Raw genomic sequence first — 17,986 nt, forward strand, 5'->3', positions numbered from 1 at the left:
GGACCCAACTGCTTGAGCAGTCACCGGATATTCCCTGAGTCACACGGGGAAGCAAGTGGTGGCGCTGGAACCAACAGTGTAGCTAGGACTTGCATACAGCCACTCTGATATGGGATGCAGGCACCCATGTTGCGTCTTAGCCACTGTGCAAAATGCCAGTCCGCATTTTTATATAATTTAGCTAAATAATGTCTGGAATCGTTACAAAATGAGACTGAGTTTTAAAAATGTTATCTTTTGTACTTTCAAAAATATGCGTTGAAGTTCCACATAGAAACAGAGCTCTATTTAAAGCAGAAGAGATGTTGTGCCAGATTGCAAGTTGCCCAAGAATTCTTAAACTTGAAATGAGAGACCCAGCATCAATTAGTTCATTCATTCTTTCACTCAAAAAATACAAACTGAACACCAAGTAGGTGCCAGACGGTATGTCAGGAGGTAGGGATGTAGCAGTGAGCCAGACAGTGAGGCCCCTCCGGTCTTTGTGTTGCTTAAACTTATGCTGTTCCCATAGAGTATGATCCAAATATGCTATGGGATAGTATTAACCCTTTGTGGATCTATTAGAGAGAAGTATAGATAATGATACCTAAATAGTTGATGAGCCAGTTAGGAGGTGTGCTAAAAGCTTTGAGAATATGATATGAAGTCACAAGACTGTGATGAGACACCATTTACGCTTTGGCCTACAGAGGGATGCTGAGGAGACTGGCCAGCGTGTTCCAGGCAGGGTGGACAAGGGGGATGTCTAGTGAAGCTGGGCTGTGGCGTGGAAGGGGTGGAACCAACAACACCACACCAAGAATGTGGTTAGGGCCAGTTCATGTAGGGCGTGGGGCTGGCTGTGGTGAGGAGCTTGGAAGATTCTCTGCATGCTGTGGGGCTGTGAGTTTTTAAGTCAGAAGGTCTCAAGGTCTGTGTTAAGATCTCTCTGGCCACTGACCAGTCAACTAGAAGCATGAACCTGCAGTTCGTGAAACAAGTCTAAACTGAACACACGTGTTTGGAGTACAACACTGTACAGATTTTTTTTTTTTTTGATGCATGCATGAGAGTTCTTAAGAGTTGAATTTAGAGACACTCAAAAGACAAGGCCCTAGAAAAAACACGTGAGGCACCCTAAACTTTAGGGGCTCATATAAGATGAGACAGCAGCAGAGATAATGGAGGGGAAAATGTTCTGAGGCAAGAGGCAATCCAGGAGTGTTAGTCTAAGCTGCAGAATGTTGAGGTGTGTTGTTACGCAGCAGTGGAGACCCAACACACCCTTGCACATTCAGGTCATTGGGCAGAAGCCCAGTGGTCCTTAACAGGAGAATAATGGCTTAGTTTTGCTGGTGTTTGAAATGTCCACCTTTATGTGGAACTCCAATGTCTTCATTCTTTTTAGCATGTAAATTGGGGAGAGGCAGGAAAGGGGAGGGGGAAGGAGGAGAGTGGAGAGGGAGAGGAAGCAGATAGGAGGGAGGCTTGTTTAAGAAACTTCCATATGGTTAATAACCAGAACTTTGAGTATACAGAATAGCCTAGTTTACCTAGCCTTCTTTCCATAGGTCGGCTGCTGTCAGCTACCTCCTCACACTTGCAGTACAATCCCTTCTGTTCACAATGCTGACTTCCATTTACTTTTTGTGCTTTGATTTGGGATCTAATTTTAGTGTTAAGTGCTGCACAGGTGATACTGCTGGACAATGATGTCATTGATGGGAAGATGCCAAGAGACAGGAGAAGGTAAGAGATGCAAATTAACAGACACAGCAGTTTACCTCTGGGCAGATACATTTGTGTCTGCACAAATAACTCAGTGCCACTTGTGTCAGGACAATGTAAAGGCTTCCAGGATCCCCAGGTTCCCCTGGGGCTATGAGATGTCAGAGAAATATCCACATGGCCTGGGGAGGTCACTGGGTACATATTCAGGTCTTGTTCGTCCATGTGTGTTTTCCAGACTAGGGCCAGGACTAGGGTGAGGGGAACTGGGACACTAAAGCATGAAATTCAGAGCCGAATGCTCTCAGAGACCTGCCAATCAAAGTTAGGTGCCTATGAGCAAGCATCCTCTTTGTGTGTTTATTTGAGTCTTTCGTTATTTTTGTTGGAAAGACAGATCTACAGAGAGGAGACACAGAGCAAAAGATCTTTCAGCTGGTGGGCCATTCCCCAAATGGCTGCAAGCTGCAAATGAGCCAAAGCCAGGATCCAGCAGCCCCCGCTGGGTCCCCCGATGGCTGCAAGGTTCCAAGGCTTTGAGCCATCCTCTGGTGCTTTCCCAGGGCATAAGCAGGGAGCTGGATTAGAAGTGGAGCAACAGGGACATGAACATTCATATGGAATAGCTGCACTTGCAGGAGGAGCATTAAACAATTGAGATATCAAGCAGGCCCCACTAGCATCTTCTTTGATCTTGCACCCAAAGGACCTCACCTCACCCTAGTGCTGGCCTTGCTCCCAGTCCTTATCACCTGCCCTGGGTGTCCTGGAAGCTGATCTTATCAGATCCACAGAACTGACGCCCTGTCCAGCTGTTTCTGAGAGGTGACCTCAACATGCCTGAAATGGAGGGGGGGCTGATTTCCCAGGCACCTGTGGCTGTTAGATGAATAAAGAAGGTCTCTTTATTCAAAATAAATTAATATTTAATTAGTTTGTTTTGAGATCTCAAACTAAAACAAATAATCCTTGGGTTCCTCTGCCTTCCATCCTCTGTAACTCCTGAAGTTCAATGCTATTCAAGTTTCTCTCCTCTCTGTTCAGACCCATTTGGTGTATATTTTCAAAAGGGGAGGAAAAGAGAAATAAAATAGGCCTCTGGGTTAGAGATACTGTGAAGGAAGTAATTAATGAAGCTCAGGATAAAACATGAATTGCTGAGACGTGTGCAGCTCTGGAGTCATTTCTGAACACAGTAAGAAACGTGTTCTGCATTGGCTTATAATAAATCTGTCTTCCTCGTGCCTTGCTTCCTGTGCTCGGAAGAATTAATTCTTTTACATCAAATTGAACACTTTTCTCTTACGCAGTCTCACATTTTGCCCTTCATCACTGCACTAAAAAAGCTCCCAGCCTGCTCTTAATCATCTTCATTTTTGTAGAGCAAAGTGGCCCACATGGAGTGAAGCTGCTTCTGACCAATAATAAAAAGCACATATGTGAAGATGTTTACATTTGGGCTGAACACTAAGCTAGACATTTTTCGTTTGTATGTGTATTTGTGTGTTTATAGCAACTTTTCCCTATTAAGAGGTCATAAAATTTATTCTCCTCTAAATATTTTTAGTTTAATTTCCATATCTAGAGGTTTTTTTTAAAAAAATGATTTATTTATTTTTATTGGAAAGGCAGATTGCAGAGAGAAGAATAGACAGAGAAAAAGATCTTCCAACTGGTTGTTCACTCCTCTACTGGCCACAAGGACTGGAGTTGAGCCAGTTCGAAGTTAAGAGCCAGGAGCTTCTTCCCGGTCTTCCACGTGGTTGAAACGCCCCGGCAATCCCCTGGTGGCCAGACACTCTCCTTTCTGCCTCTGCTGTGTAGTGTCAACTCTGGATCTTTATTGTGAACAGTGTCAATAGTTCCCACGGTGACTGGCAGCCTTTGTTTGCTTGCTGATCTACTGGAACAAGGAACCCCCTACAATTAACCGGTTGTCAGAACTTCAAGTTCAGCAACAATAACTGCATCCCATGGTAGAAACCCTATTCTCCCCATGAACCCAGAGATGCACAAACATTTGGACTTACACAGAACCTGTGTGGGCTGCAGCAGTACATTCTTTCACACTTTAATGAGAGCAATGTCTGTGGATCCTTTGGGGACGCACATTCAGGTGGCGCCATCTCCAGCCTCATTGCGTCCACTCCTTAGGTCTTCCTGCTTCCTATCCCATGCTCTATGAAGACATTTCCATAGACCCTACCTCGTTTACCATAGGCCATTATCATAGCCAATCCTTAAGGGGACCTTTCAAGCACAATTTCCAGAAGAGTCTCGGATGATCTTGGCAGAATATCGATCTTCCAGACCAAAAGATGTGAATAAATTATCCCCTCTTCCCCCACCTGCTTTCTGCCTCTGAGGCTAAAATCCTGGAGATCCATTTTCACATATATTTTCCACACTCCAGGCTCCTGCCAGTGTATTAGTGAGGCATGCAATCCTGCGAATAGGGCTTATCTTTCCTTCCTAGACTGTGGGCCAGCCTGTTTAGGAAAGGTGCAGTTAATGTGCAGGTCAACAAGCCTCACAATAGGAAGCACCTGCTTCTGGCAAAGTCCTTGCAGTGTCCATGGGAGTGGGCTGTTCTCGGGTAGGTGGTATGGGGCCAGGTGCTGCTTGTTGCATCTTAAGGACTTTGAGGGGGCCTTTCTATAGGCAGGTCTCAGGAACCCACTTTTCTTCGACAGAGCCTAGTTGAGGCACTAGAGATCTGCCAGATTTTTCTGTAGCTCTGCCTTTTAAAAGAATAAACCTGTAACCTAATTGTTGACACAGCCCCCATCCCACCATTGCATGGAACTAAGCCAGTCAACCCTGCCCTGTCTAGCACTCCCCTTCTCACATACAAGGGCTAAAATGAGTGGCTCATCTTTCATGGTACCTTGCTTGCATCTGTTGAATATAAGATGTCCCCTACCCGCCTTTTAAAAGTATTTATTTATTTATTCAAAAGGCTGAGTTACAGACAGGGAGAAACAGGTCTTCTATCCACTGATTCCTTCCCACATAGCCACAGCAAGCAGGGCTGGACCAAGATAAAGCCAGGAGTCAGGAGCTTCATCAATGCCTCCCACATAAACAGCAGGGGCTCCAATACTGCTTTCCTCTGGTCACCAGCAAGTGGTTTCCAGGTCTTTAGGGAGTGGTCAGGCATCATGGAGCTGCAGTAGAGTAGCTAAAGCACAAATCAGTGAACATATAGGGTGCTACCCAGGCAGGAGGTAGCCTAGTATGCTAAGCCTCAACATCATCCTCTGAAGGTGAGTCATTGATAGTGAGCCTAGTCCCTGGGGAGTCGCCGACTCCAGAGTCCTGTCTGAACATCTGCCTCCTGTAGTCAGTCTTGACACCAACTCTCTTAACTGAGTTCATTTTTTTCCCCTCACAAAATGGAACCTGGGATACAGGCTTGCATTTAAGAACAGCATCATTGAGGAGCGATGTCATGAAGCTGGGGTAAAAATTTTGGAGTAGTAAAGCAGAAGAGACCAAGGCAAATGGATTGTAACTGTGGTCATTGCTGTGGGCGACTGGGCACAATATCATCATCCTATGTAGCCTGTACAATTGTGCCCTTGGGGGTTAGAGACACAGAGTGTTTATCAACTTACTCCCGTTGCCCAGGAGCCAACACCCCCTTCAATTTTGTGCTCCCAGCCCAGCGCAACAGTCTAGTGGCTAAAGTCCTCACGTTCAACATGCCGAGATCCCATAAGGGTGCTGGCTGGTTAGTATCCCAGCCACCCCACTTTTCATCCAGCTCCCTGCTTGTGGCCTGGAAAAGTATTTTAGGACGGCCCAAAGCCTTGGGGTCCTACACCTGCATGGGAGACCCAGAAGAAGCTCTTGGCTCCTGGCCTCGGATCAGCTTTGTTCTGGACGTTGCAGCTGCTTGGGGAATGAATCAATGTAGGACAGAAGATGTTCCTCTCTGTCTCTCCTCTCTGTATATCTTACTTTTCAATTAAAAAAAATATTTGAAGTAGTTTTGTGCTCCAGTCATCTTTCTGTATCCTGTCTCCCCAAGTCTATGAATATGTAAGCTTCAGTGTCTACAAACCAAACCATGTGTATTATGTGTCTAATAAATTAATGCGCTCAGTAAAAATAAATTAGCATCTATTAGATGTTACCGTATATTATATGTTTTCTGGCTTGCAGTGCTACACAGATGCTCTGCTCAGGAGTTTGAGTGATGGTCTTGCAATAAATTAAGCCCTGTCCTAAGGTGTCTGAAGAGTGGAAGTGTAAGCTACAGAGATTAATTTTCTGCATGCCCAGGAGGGCTGCAAGAGTTGGGTTAAATCCTGCGATGATGCTTGTATTTCCTTAATTTAGTCTTGCTTAATAACCATCAAGCAGACAATAGCTTCTTTTGCAGTAGAGCCATTTGGCTCAATTTAATGAGAAGGGAAGTGAAAACGTAATAGTGTCCCATGAAGTTTGTGAAAATGGGATTCTACACACATGAGGTCCATGCCTATTAGGAGAGAGCATGACCAGTATCATTATAATTCTCTCTGGATTATAAGTACCTATAGTGCAACAACTGAGGCAATATGAATATAAGATATGTCTTGAAAGAACAAGGTCATTACAGAAAATCCCAAATTTGGGATTTTCACTTACTGTGCTTTCACTTACTTCCCTTTTGATTGCTCCTTTGTCAAACAGCTCTTGCCTTTGGTGTAGTTTTTTTCTACTTTGCAATAACCTTTGTTTTTGTCAGACAATAGAAGCTGTCATACATTATACATAATAAATCAGTGTGGCTGTGTGCAGTGAGATTTTATTTACAAAACAGAATACTGAATGGATTTGGCTCACAAGATGAAGTTGTTGATCTGTCTTCTACATTGACACAGAGGTGTTGATATTTGCTACTTTTAAGTCATATTTTGTTTGTCTGTTTGTAGAACAGAGAATTTTGAGTTTCTATGATAAGCATCACCAAAGAGTCCAGGAAACAGGAAACAACCTGAGCTTATGGTCATATCATCATAATTGGGCCATTCTCCCCCATCTACACGAGGGTTCCAGATGTTTGTGACAACTGGTGCTCCAGATGGACCTAAAAACACCTTTATTCATCTGAAAACTAAGGACCTAAAGAGTTATGCACCATTACAGCAGTCTTTATTCTCTGAATCATGGCATCAAGTATCAATATTTTATCAATTAACTTTTGATGTAATGCTCTCAGGAATGGTAAACTGTTGGCAAAGGATTAAGTAAGCAGGCAAATAAGAAAGTGATGCAAATTACTATTAAGGATGAATTCCTTAACTTATAGGAAAGAGGAAAAATGAGTTTTGCTCATTCTGTTTGGTAGCAATTTATCTACAGAGGAAAGATTCGACTTCTTGGCCTGGCATGATGACTCAAATGGCTAATCCTCCCCTTACAAACACTGGAATCCCATATGAGTCCTGGCTAGTGTCCTGGTTACTCCACTTCCTAGCCAGCTCCCTGCTTGTGGCCTGGGAAAGCAGTTGAGGAGGGCCCAGAGCCTTGGGACCCTGTACCCATGTGGGAGATGTGGAGGAGGCTCCTGGCTCCTGGCTTCAGATAGGCTCAACTCTGGCCATTGCAACCATTTGGAAAGCGAGCCAATGGTTGAAAGATCTTTCTGTCTGCCCTTCCTTCTCTCTGTAGATATGTTATTCCAATAAAAATGAATATTTTTAAAGGAAAAATTGCGTTTTAGTGTTAATAGAGTATTGCGGGGAGTTTGCACGTAATAAATGTGTTCGGAGTTTCATCTGTATCTTCAGTTTTGCTATCAGGAGTTTTAGTCTTAGTTAAACTTAGAGCAGAGCAAAGGGTTCATGCCCTTGCCCCTGAAGTAGAAAGCTAAATCTTTCAAAGGGCTATCCCTAGGCTGAAAAAGTATTAAATGTATGTGATTAAGTTGATCACACATGTAGTGATTCCCTACTGTTTCAATAACAGCTTCTGGCAGTGTCTAGGGCCGATCCAAATGCAAGTTTGAGTTAGATAGAACAAAGAAGTTGTGATATTCTGTCACACCATGCTGTGATTATAGATAATGATGCTGTCCTGAATATTTCATTTTAAAAAAACAGAAGAAAATATTTTGTATGTTCGCCACCATAAACAAATAATCCATGTTCGAAGATATCTACCATGATTTGAACATTATACAATATATGCATGCATTGATACAAATGGTAGCCCATAAATATATGCAAGTTTAACTTAGTAGCCAAAACAGAAAAAAGAAAAAAGAGTACAAGGATTTTATTTTCTGATTTTTGGGAATTCTCGAATTTATAATTATCAAAGTGTACATGTGAAGTTTAGACTGTGCGAAGCCAGCCAGTTTGGGGCAATTGTAACAGTAACAGCTGCAGTTAAAATACAGGTAGTGTCTAGCTCAATAATTAAGACTGTGCTAGGAACCCCACCGCTTATGTTGGAGTACCTGGGCTCTCAATGCTATCTTCCTGCTAATGCACACCTTGGGAGGCAGGGAGTGTAGGCTTCAGCCATTGGGCCCCTGCCACCCACACGGAGGCCTGCCACCCACATGGAGGCCTAGGCTCAGTTCTTCGCTCACACTTCGGCCTGTCACAGCCCTGGCTGTTGAAAGAGTCTTAGAAGTTAACCAGCTGATGGCAGCCTCCTCCTAGATTTATAACCCCTAAATTTTGTACCACAACAATTTGCTGAACAGTGATAAAACTGCAGGGCATTCACCAGTACTGGAAGTCTGTTAGGTCCTTTTTCTTCTTCGCCCTCCCTGGGATGTACCTGCTGCTGAGCTGGACCTGACTGGCTCCCTGTGATTCCTACTATGACTGAAACCCACTCCCCTGGACTGTCCCACTTTGTTCAATTCACTGTGGAGCTTATTGGGTATCCCTCCACACCCTTGATGGAGCTGTTTTCTATGGACATAGATGTCTGTTTGATGCTTGATGCCATGCACAGTGAGAAGGTCTTTTTTTTTGAGGCTCCATGGGAGGCCATATCTGGGTGGGAGTTGAGCTATAGTATTGTAAAGTCGTATTGCGTTAGAGTGGGAGTGAGGACTCCACGTGTGATGATCTGGGCTGCATGTAGCCCTTACCTTCACCGGCTGAGTGATCTCACATAAAGATCAAAACCAGGGCTGAAAGTTTTCAGTTGGAAAAATTGTTTGCTATGGTTAATCTTTAGCACTGCCAGGTAGAATTGTTGTTGCAGGAGTAAATGGGCTCACGTGATCCTTAGTGAGATGAAGGTGCAGACGCTGACAAAGTTAACAGCAGTCAGTGTTGATGCTGCAGGACGATTTTGATGGGCTCCCAGCTGCAGAATCTCACCAGGCTCCCTAACTATGACAACAAGAGGACAAAATGCAGCACATGCCCTGGGTCTCAGTTTTCTCACGTGTGAGGTGAAGATGGGAATATTCCTTGTGTGCCATCGGGTTGCTGTGAAAAGGTAGCAAATGCTCAGGTGAAAACACCCGGATCAGCACCTGCCAGGCTGGACGCACTGCATGGCTGCCTTGCTCTCAGCATTGTTACTATTGCGTCTTCAGCCCTTGGGGAACAGGAACAGGGTCTGCGGTCCCAGGACCTCCAGTGCTGTTATCTGTGAGATCCAGGAACTTCTGTACTTTCGAGGACTGGAATGTACCATGTCTTTGTCTGTAGTTGCTGTGACCTGAAGAAAAGTTACTGCTATGTAGGTTTAGCTGACGCTTCAGTAAGAATCTGAGAATCAGCTTTATGGGAGCCCATTTTGTTTATTTTGATGTTGCTGCTGCTTCCATATGGGAAGAAATGGCATAATTTGAAGCCAAATCAAAATCCCTGGTGTGAAATGCCAGTGCCTAAGAATGCTCCTATTCTGCCTTACTGCCACTCTGGGTCACCTGCTCCCTCAGCTGCCTGCTGTGGCCAAGGTCTCTCAGATATGGGGAATCTGTTTTGTGAGGTGACTCTTCAAGCATCACCTTATCAAGAACTGTCAGAGATGGGGAAGGCAATGCTAGGGGCCGTGGTGGTGGGAACCGATGCTCTCTTCCATTCAGGACTTGCATCTAATGATGCTGCGTGGCCCCCGTAAGCAGGCTGTGAAGGAAGGAGGATTCCGCTGGGTCCCTGCTTTGCCTTCAGTGCACATTTCTACTTGCATTGAATCTTAAATGTAAAAGGGACCAGTGAGCACGACTCCTCAGGGGCTATATTTAGGAGGTTTTAATAGGGTGGCCTGGCTCTGCCATGTTCCTGTAAGATCCACCAGGGAATTACACATCAGTGATGAGCAGAGCTGAGTGCCACTGTTGCTCCACTTGTAGGTAATTGCAATGAGTGAGGACCCTTTGATATCAAAAACTAATTTCTAGGTCAAATTCACCACACACGCAGATGTTTGACTTGTTATTATACTTAGACGGCGTTTACTGTAGACACTCACTCTTGCTTGAAAGCCTGTTCACAACGTCTCTAAGTTTGCAGGGACTTTAAGATTTCATTCTTATTAGATCACAGGCTATGCTTCTTCTACCCTCTCTGTTTCTTTCCTTCATATTTTCTTTTTGTCTTTAAAGATAAAGTAAGAAAACTGCTGTAGAAGAGCTTTAAATTTTATCTTAGAAAAAGAAAGGAGGCAGGGGATGAAGGAGATGTGGAAGAAGAGAAGGGGGAATTGTGAGGAGCAAGGGAGAGGGAGGAGAAAGAGCAATCTCCCATTCATTGGTTCACTCCGCGATTGCCCACAACAGCTGGAGCTGGACCCAAACAAAGCCCAGAGATGGCAACTCATTCTGGGCTTCCCATGTGGATGGCAAAGAGCAGGAAGCTGGGATCAGAATGGAACAAGAACTCAAATCCAGGCACCATGGGCTGTAGGCAACCCAAATAGCACTTAAGTGCTATGACAAATGCACATCCCCATGAAAACATTTTAGCTTTACAAGCCTAAGGTACCTGCAGAGCAGCATATGTCTTCTGCGTCTGCTGTGGTCCTTGAGGGGGGAGATCAAGCTATTCACCAAGTAGCTGCTAAATACCAGGTATTGCATTAAGCCTCTCAGCATAGCTTTTTAAAAAAATATCTTAATGACTTTGCAAAACTATTAATTTTTTAAATCTTCATTTTAGAGCTGGGAGAGCTGAGGTTCAGAAAGAGTATGGAAAGGACCTGAATGGAAAGCCGCGTTCTTTCCTACGTTCCCCCACCTTCCTGAATTACATTGTTCCATACCAGAAAATCAGGAGAATTCCATACCTCTCCCCCAACTCGTGGATAAGCAAAGCGCAGTGACGCTCAGAGGGGCTGCTCATTGAGTGTTGTTTCACCTCTCCAACAAGCACTGAATTTCTTTTTAGCTTAGCTCTGCCGGTGGCCTCTGTTACCCACACTGCTTTGAAGTCAAGATGTTTCTGCAAAATATCTGGTTTTTTTAATTTCAAAAACTGAGGTCTGAGGCAGAAGTCTCTTTATGATTCAGTTTATTTTTTTTTAAGATTTATTTTTATTATTTTCTCATTGGAAAGGCGGATATACAGAGAGGAGAGACAGAGAGGAAGATCTTCCATCCGATGATTCACTCCCCAAGTGAGCGCAACGGCCGATACTATGCCGATCCCAAAGCCAGAGCCTCTTCCGGGGCCCCCACAGGTGCAGGTTCCCAAAGCTTTGGGCCGTCCTCACACTGCTTTCCCAGGCCACAGGCAGGGAGCTGGAAGGGAAGCGGGGCTGCCGGGATTAGAACCGGCGCCCATATGGGATCCCGGGCGTGCAAGGGAGGACCTTTAACCACTGCGCCACCGCGCCGGGCCCTATGATTCAGTTTATTAACCCATAGGTATAAAAATGCCTGATTCTATGCAAAGCATTTGTTCATCTTAGAAAAATTGCAAAGAAAGCTAGGACCATACCTTGTAGTCTGTGGTTTGGATGACCACTTCCACTGCTTTGTGCAGGAGAAAGGTGTCTTTTTCTTTCAGCGAACCTGAGATTTCTGCAATTCAGAGTCTTTGGCACCAAACCAAGACCTGGGCCCTTTTCAGTAATCTTTGAAATACTACCTTGACCACGAGCATATTCTGTCAAAGGCCAAAGATGGGGCTGTGGTTTTTCAACTGGAAAAAGAATGCTTGCTTAAAGTAACATTAGCACTTCCAGACAGAGTCTTGGTTGTATGATCATCCCTGGTGAAGCTTAGGGACTGATGCTAAGAGAATTAAGGGGAGAGGTTATAATCGGGACAAGTCAGTGCTGGTGTCATAGGACAATGCTGATGGACTCGCAACATCACAATCTCATCCAGTTTTCTAAACCATTAAAGCAAGCAACAAGCAAAATTATGAGAACCCAGCAGCAAGGACGGTTCTGTCTCATTGTGATACCCAGGAATTATTCTGTTCCTTTTCTCCCTTTGCTTTACAGCTTCAACTCCAAGTGGGACACAGGTCAGAATTATCAGCTGATAATGCAGGAGAAAGACTGTAATATAGATGTTAATGATACCTCCTGTATTAGCCTTTCATGACCATCAAGGAATTTCTGAGCTAAGATAACTATATGAAGAAAACAAGCTTACTTTGGCTTGTGGATGTGAAGGCTCACAGCCCAGGAATGGTTTGGCCTCTGCTGCTGGCACCATTGCTGGTAGAGTTTCGAGGTGGCACAGGGTATCCTTTGGCAAGAGATGGAAGAACACATGTCGATATATGTCTGCTCTCTGCCATTGTCCTTCTAAAGCCACCACGATTCATCTTGGGGGCTTCTCCCTAAAATGATCTCATCCAATTTAATTGCTTTCCAAAGACCTTACCTCCAAATATTTAGACTTCTATCTTCATAATGCCATTAACATGAAGATTTGTGGGGCTTCAATTTCTGTGTGAGGTGTATGCTAAATTAAATGCAAATGATAACATCCCTTTCTCTTGTGGTACAGAAGGGACTTGCTATTGGCATAGAATTGCAGGCCAGATGGCAGGGAGAGGTCTTAACTTGGAATGATGATTGAGTCATGGATGACCCCATCCAACTAGACAATTTTTAATACTGAAATGATTCTACAATAATGATTTAAAGTGACAATAGACTGCTATTTACCTAAGAATGGATAGAGTTGGTATTAATAAGGGGATCTGACCAAGCATAAACAGATGGGGGAAAACACACATGTTTGTAGTTAAACCCCATGAGTATTGTTTATTCACTGTGCAGTTATAGTGAAGGATTGGCAAAAAGAAAAAAAAAGCAGTAAGTTACAGAGCATAGTCGGCTGGACCCTGTTTTTTTCTGTATTTTTAAAAATTGTTTTATTATTTCCATCATGTAGTTTTGTAGGTATAGGGATTACCCAACCACCTGCCCTTTTACCTTCCCCACTCTCCACTACCACCATCTTCTCTCATATTATCACAATAGTGTAGTCCAACAACTATAGTCCACAAGTCCAACATTCTGCTATTTAAGTAATTATGGCATTGAAGGTATTAGCAATGGTGGAAAATCTAGTATTATATTGTCAATATATATTTAATAGTTTCATTGGGAGTCCTTTTATTTGGGAGTAGAGATGAATACTGCAATGTATCTTCTCTTCCTACTATGCCAACCTCCATTGTACAGTTTGTTTATGAGAATGCATGTATCTACATGTTTACTTATATATCTGTTTCATATTTTGCACGAGTGTTGCCTCATATCAGGCATCATATGGTATTTGTCATTTTGGGATTGGCTTATTTCGTTGAGCATAATGGTCTCTAATTGGAACCTTTTGGTTTCAAATTTCATTTCTTTTTCATGTAAAATTTCATTCTTTTTCATGGCTGCGTAGTATTCTATGGAGTATCTGCGCTTCCTCTTCTTTATCCATTCCTCTTTCGGTGGGGATCTGAGTTGTTTCCACAACTTCGCTATTGTGGACAGTGCTGCTGTAAATATAGGGGTGCATGTCACTTTCTGATATTCAGACTTCATTTTCTTTGGATATATTCACAGGAATGGGAGATCTTGATTGTATGACAGATCAGTTTTTGGTTCTGTTCGCACTCTTTATACTGACTCCCGTAGTGCTTGTACTAGCCTACACTCCCACCAACAATAGAATAGGGTACTTTTCTCACCATATCTACACCGTAGGTATTGCTAGCAGAGTTCTGAATGTAGACTAATCTCACTGGAGTTAGGTGGAACCTCGATGTGATTTTCATTTGTATTTCCCTGATACCTAGGGAGTCTGGATCACTTAATCATTATGTGGTGTCCTCTCATGTAATGTCTTTCATTTTGAAACCTATGTTATTTGATGTTAGAATGGCTGCACCAACTGATTTTTCCTTTTTGTTAGCCTGGAATATCTGTTTCCATCCTTTCATTTTCAATTTCCACGTGTCTTTGTTGGTGAAATATATCTCCTGTAGGGAACAAATGGGTTTTGTTTGTTGAGCCAGTGTGCTAATCTATGATGTTTGATTGATGAGTTTAAGCCATTTACATTCATGGTTAATATCACCAGGTAGAGATTTGATTTGTCAAATTAGCATTGCTTTTCCCATTGTTTGATTTAGATTTCTTTTGTGGTTTTGTTGAAATGTTCTTCATGCTTGCCTTTGGATTTGGTAGGTGTTTTTCTTTTTCTGAGTCTGTATTTTTTTTTAAAGATTTTTTTTTATTATTTTTCTTATTGGAAAGGCGGATATACAGAGAGGAAGATCTTCCGTCCGATGATTCACTCCCCAAGTGAGCACAACGGCCGATGCTATGCCAATCCGAAGCCAGGAGCCTCTTCGGGGTCTCCCATGTGGGTGCAGGGTCCCAAGGCTTTGGGCCATCCTCGACTGCTCTCCCGGGCCACAGGCAGGGAGCTGGAAGGGAAGCGGGGCTGCTGGGATAAAACCGGCACCCATATGGGATCCCAGGCGTGCAAGGCGAGGACCTTAACCACTGCCCCACCGCGCCAGGCCCCTGAGTCTGTATTTTTAAGCAACATTTATTATCATAACTTTAAGTATCATTTGTAGGGAAGGTCTGGATGAGGTGAAGTCTCAGTTTTTGATTGCTTCGGAAGAATTTTATTTCATTTTCAAAGACAAAGGAAAGCTTTGCTGGGTATGTTATTCTGGGTTGATGATTTTTTTTCTTTTAGAATCTGGATTATGTCACTCCATTCTCTTCTGGCCTGTAAGTTTTCCTCTGAAAGGTCAACTATGAGTTTGATTGGGGTTCCTCTTCAAGTTAATTGACTTTTCTCACATGCATATTTAAGTATCTTTTCTTGATGTTCAACTGAAGAGAGCTTGATTATGTTGTGTCGTGGTGAGGAACACTTCTTGTGGAATCTATTTGGTGTTGTCTGCCTTTCCTGTACCTGGTTTCTCCTTACTTTCTCCATATTAGTAAATTTTTTCATTTATTATTTCATTAAATACAACTTTCAACCTAGCTTCTCTTTCTGTGTCTTCAGGAACATCCATAACCCTTGTTGGGCCTTTTGATGGTATCACTTAATTCTTGTATAGTCTTCTTAGCTTAATTTAGTTCCTCTTCCAATTGTCTGACTGTTTCAGCATTTTCACATGTGGAATCTTTCCAATTCTGAGATTCTTTCCTCTGCCTCACTCATTTTATTATTGAGGCTTTCCACTGAATTTTAATCTGCTGTATTGCATTTATCACTTCTAATGATTCAGTTTGGTTTTGTTTCAATGTTGCTATTTCCTGTTAAGAATTCCTTAAATTTCTCAAACTTGTTTATGTGCTTCCCATTGTTTTAAAGAGATTTACAGTAATTAAAAAAATTCTTTATCTGGCAGTTCCTTAATGTCTTCCCCATTTAACTCTGAGGTTGACATAGCCTTTTTCTCCTTTTGCAGGGAGCTGTCACTAAGCTCACCCACTGTGCCTGTGCCTTTTCTCCTGTCCTTGTCCATGGCAACTCTGAATAATGGATTCTTCTCCTTGGGTCTGATTTTTAAGTGGTGTTAACCACAGGTCTGCAAGTTGACTTTACTGATCTCTTTCAGTGCCCAGTTCTTTTGCCCTCGCTCATGCCAATCCCTTAAGTGAGTTTCAGTTCTGTGCTCCTGTGCTATGCTTCTGCTATGACCTCCTTAGCCTGGCTTGGTGACTTGCCCACTCTCCATCCCCCATGATCTCATGTGTGAATGCTCCATTGTCTGTTAAACCTTTCTCCAGCTCACAGTTTTCCCAGAACCTTCTAGTTACACCAGACCTATTTTACATGGAATCTATGGGATGCCAAGTCGGTCTTATTTTCCTGGTGGGACCAGTACAATGTGTTGAGCCAAGAGAGAACTCACTTCTGGATGGCTCACTGTTGCCTCCACCCAGTGGCTTTGCCACAAAACTGAAAATGGCCCTTGATATGGCACTGGTGGGGTGTCTGGGCTGTGAAATCCACTCTATTCCCACACCCATCTGATAGGACTGTGCCACTCTGCTTCTTCTCGTGATCAGATTAGAAACATCAGTAGGACCACAATTCTATGGCTGGATCCACCTGCATTCCCAGAGATCTCGCCTTCCCATCTGAGCACCAGTGGAGCGCCAATCTCCATTGGGTTATCTGTGCTGCAGCATTGCTCTGCCGTCTCTACTGCTCCCCCACGTCCCTGGGTCCTCACTCTATTCTGTCATCTTGCTCATTCTGTATTACGTCTGTTTGCATTCTATTGGCCAGAAAGAAGTCAGAGGGTTCTGCCTAGTTGCAAGGAAGCTGGAAAGTGTGTTCTAGTTGTGTGACCAGAAGCACTGGAGGTTGGGAGGAAGGGGGCTTTTACATGCCTCACTTATGGGGAGAGGAGACCACCAAACACTTCGGAGATATAGTTTGCTGCTTAGGTGAAACTGAAGAGCTGGAGCAAAGAACTAGGCTTCACTTCTTGCCAACAAGTCAATCACTTGAAGATGGGTTTCTGTAGGTGGTGTGTACATGTGGGGTGGGATTATATAAAAATCACTACCAGTAAAAAAATTCAAGAATGTGGTGGGAAAAATGTCATTATGTAAATTTAGGATTAATCAGGACTGTTCATCCTCCTGTAGATTTATGCTTACGAGAAGAAAGAGGTGAAAAATGGATTAAAATGTCTTTTCCTTCAAGGCATTTCCTTCTAATTAGTCTTAAAATGAAGCTTCTGTCACTGGCTTTTTAAAAGTTATTTTGTCTTTTCTTTTTTGAAGAAAAATTTTTTGTGAAAAATTTGAGAGGAAAAGAAAGACTACACGACTACACACACACACACACACACACACACACACAGAGCAACAGAGAGACAAATGAGAAAGGAGAAAGCAAGCAGCATGAAAAACACCCTCCCTGGTTCACTTTTGCATCAGCCAGGGCTGGGTCTCTCCCGTGGGTAGCAGAAATCTGGTTTTCTGAGCCGTCAGGACTATCTCCCAGGGTCTGTATTACTGAAAAGCTGGAATGAAGAACTAGCACCAAGAACTGAACCCCAGTGCTGTGACACAGGACATAGATGAACAGTCATTTCTTGACAAATGCATATTAACTTTCCAGGAGTAGAGTTTTAGAAATCAGTTATTCTTTTGCATTTCATTTTAATTTGAAAAATCTAATTTTATTATAGACTATTAATTATTATTTCCTAAAAGAACTAAAATTTTCAGGGGTTTTTGTTAGTGGTCTGGTTTTTTAAATTTTATTTTATTTATTTAAAAGACAGAATTACAATGAGAGAGAGAGAGAGATGTCTTCTGTCTGCTGATTCACTTCTCAAAATGGTTGCAATGGCTGGAGCCAGACTAGGCTGGAGCCAGGATTCTAGAATGAAATAGTCGTATCTTATGTGGATAACAGGAGCCCAAGCACTTGGACCATCTTCTGCTGCTTTTCTAGGCACAGTAGCTGAGAGCCAGATTAGAAGGGGAGCAGCCAGGATGAACTCAATGTTCACAGGGATGCTGGCATCAGAGGTACAGCTTAACCCACCATGCCACAGTACCTGCCCCACTCAACAGATTGTTAATGCTTTGCCTATAATTCTTATTTGTGTAATGAAGTGATATTATTTTTTCTTGTCTTTAGCATTACAGCCACTTTCTTTGTTTATCTTCATCAGAGCCAATTGTGGAACCAGGACACATGGAGCAGGTCTCTGCATGGCCTTTAAGAGCTACCTGCCCTTGAACAAATGTCTTAATCACTCTGAATCTTAGTTTTAATACTACCTATGTGACACAATGGAAAAGTTGGTTTTCGTAAACATTTATGATGGCATCTTGTATGTACTCAGTACTATGCATT

At 43.1% G+C, this 17,986-nt stretch overlaps 1 protein-coding gene across 1 annotated transcript in view; it reads left to right on the forward strand.

Annotated features, from left to right (window-relative positions):
- The window catches only part of SLC35F4 (solute carrier family 35 member F4), a 214,273-nt gene that overhangs the window by 52,682 nt on the left and 143,605 nt on the right, over nt 1-17,986 (forward strand). The window lies entirely within an intron of this gene.

This window comes from Ochotona curzoniae, unplaced genomic scaffold, assembly GCF_017591425.1.
Source record: "Ochotona curzoniae isolate NIBS_2020 unplaced genomic scaffold, NIBS_Ocur_1.0 scaffold_4701, whole genome shotgun sequence".
NCBI classification, from domain to species: Eukaryota; Metazoa; Chordata; class Mammalia; order Lagomorpha; family Ochotonidae; genus Ochotona; species Ochotona curzoniae.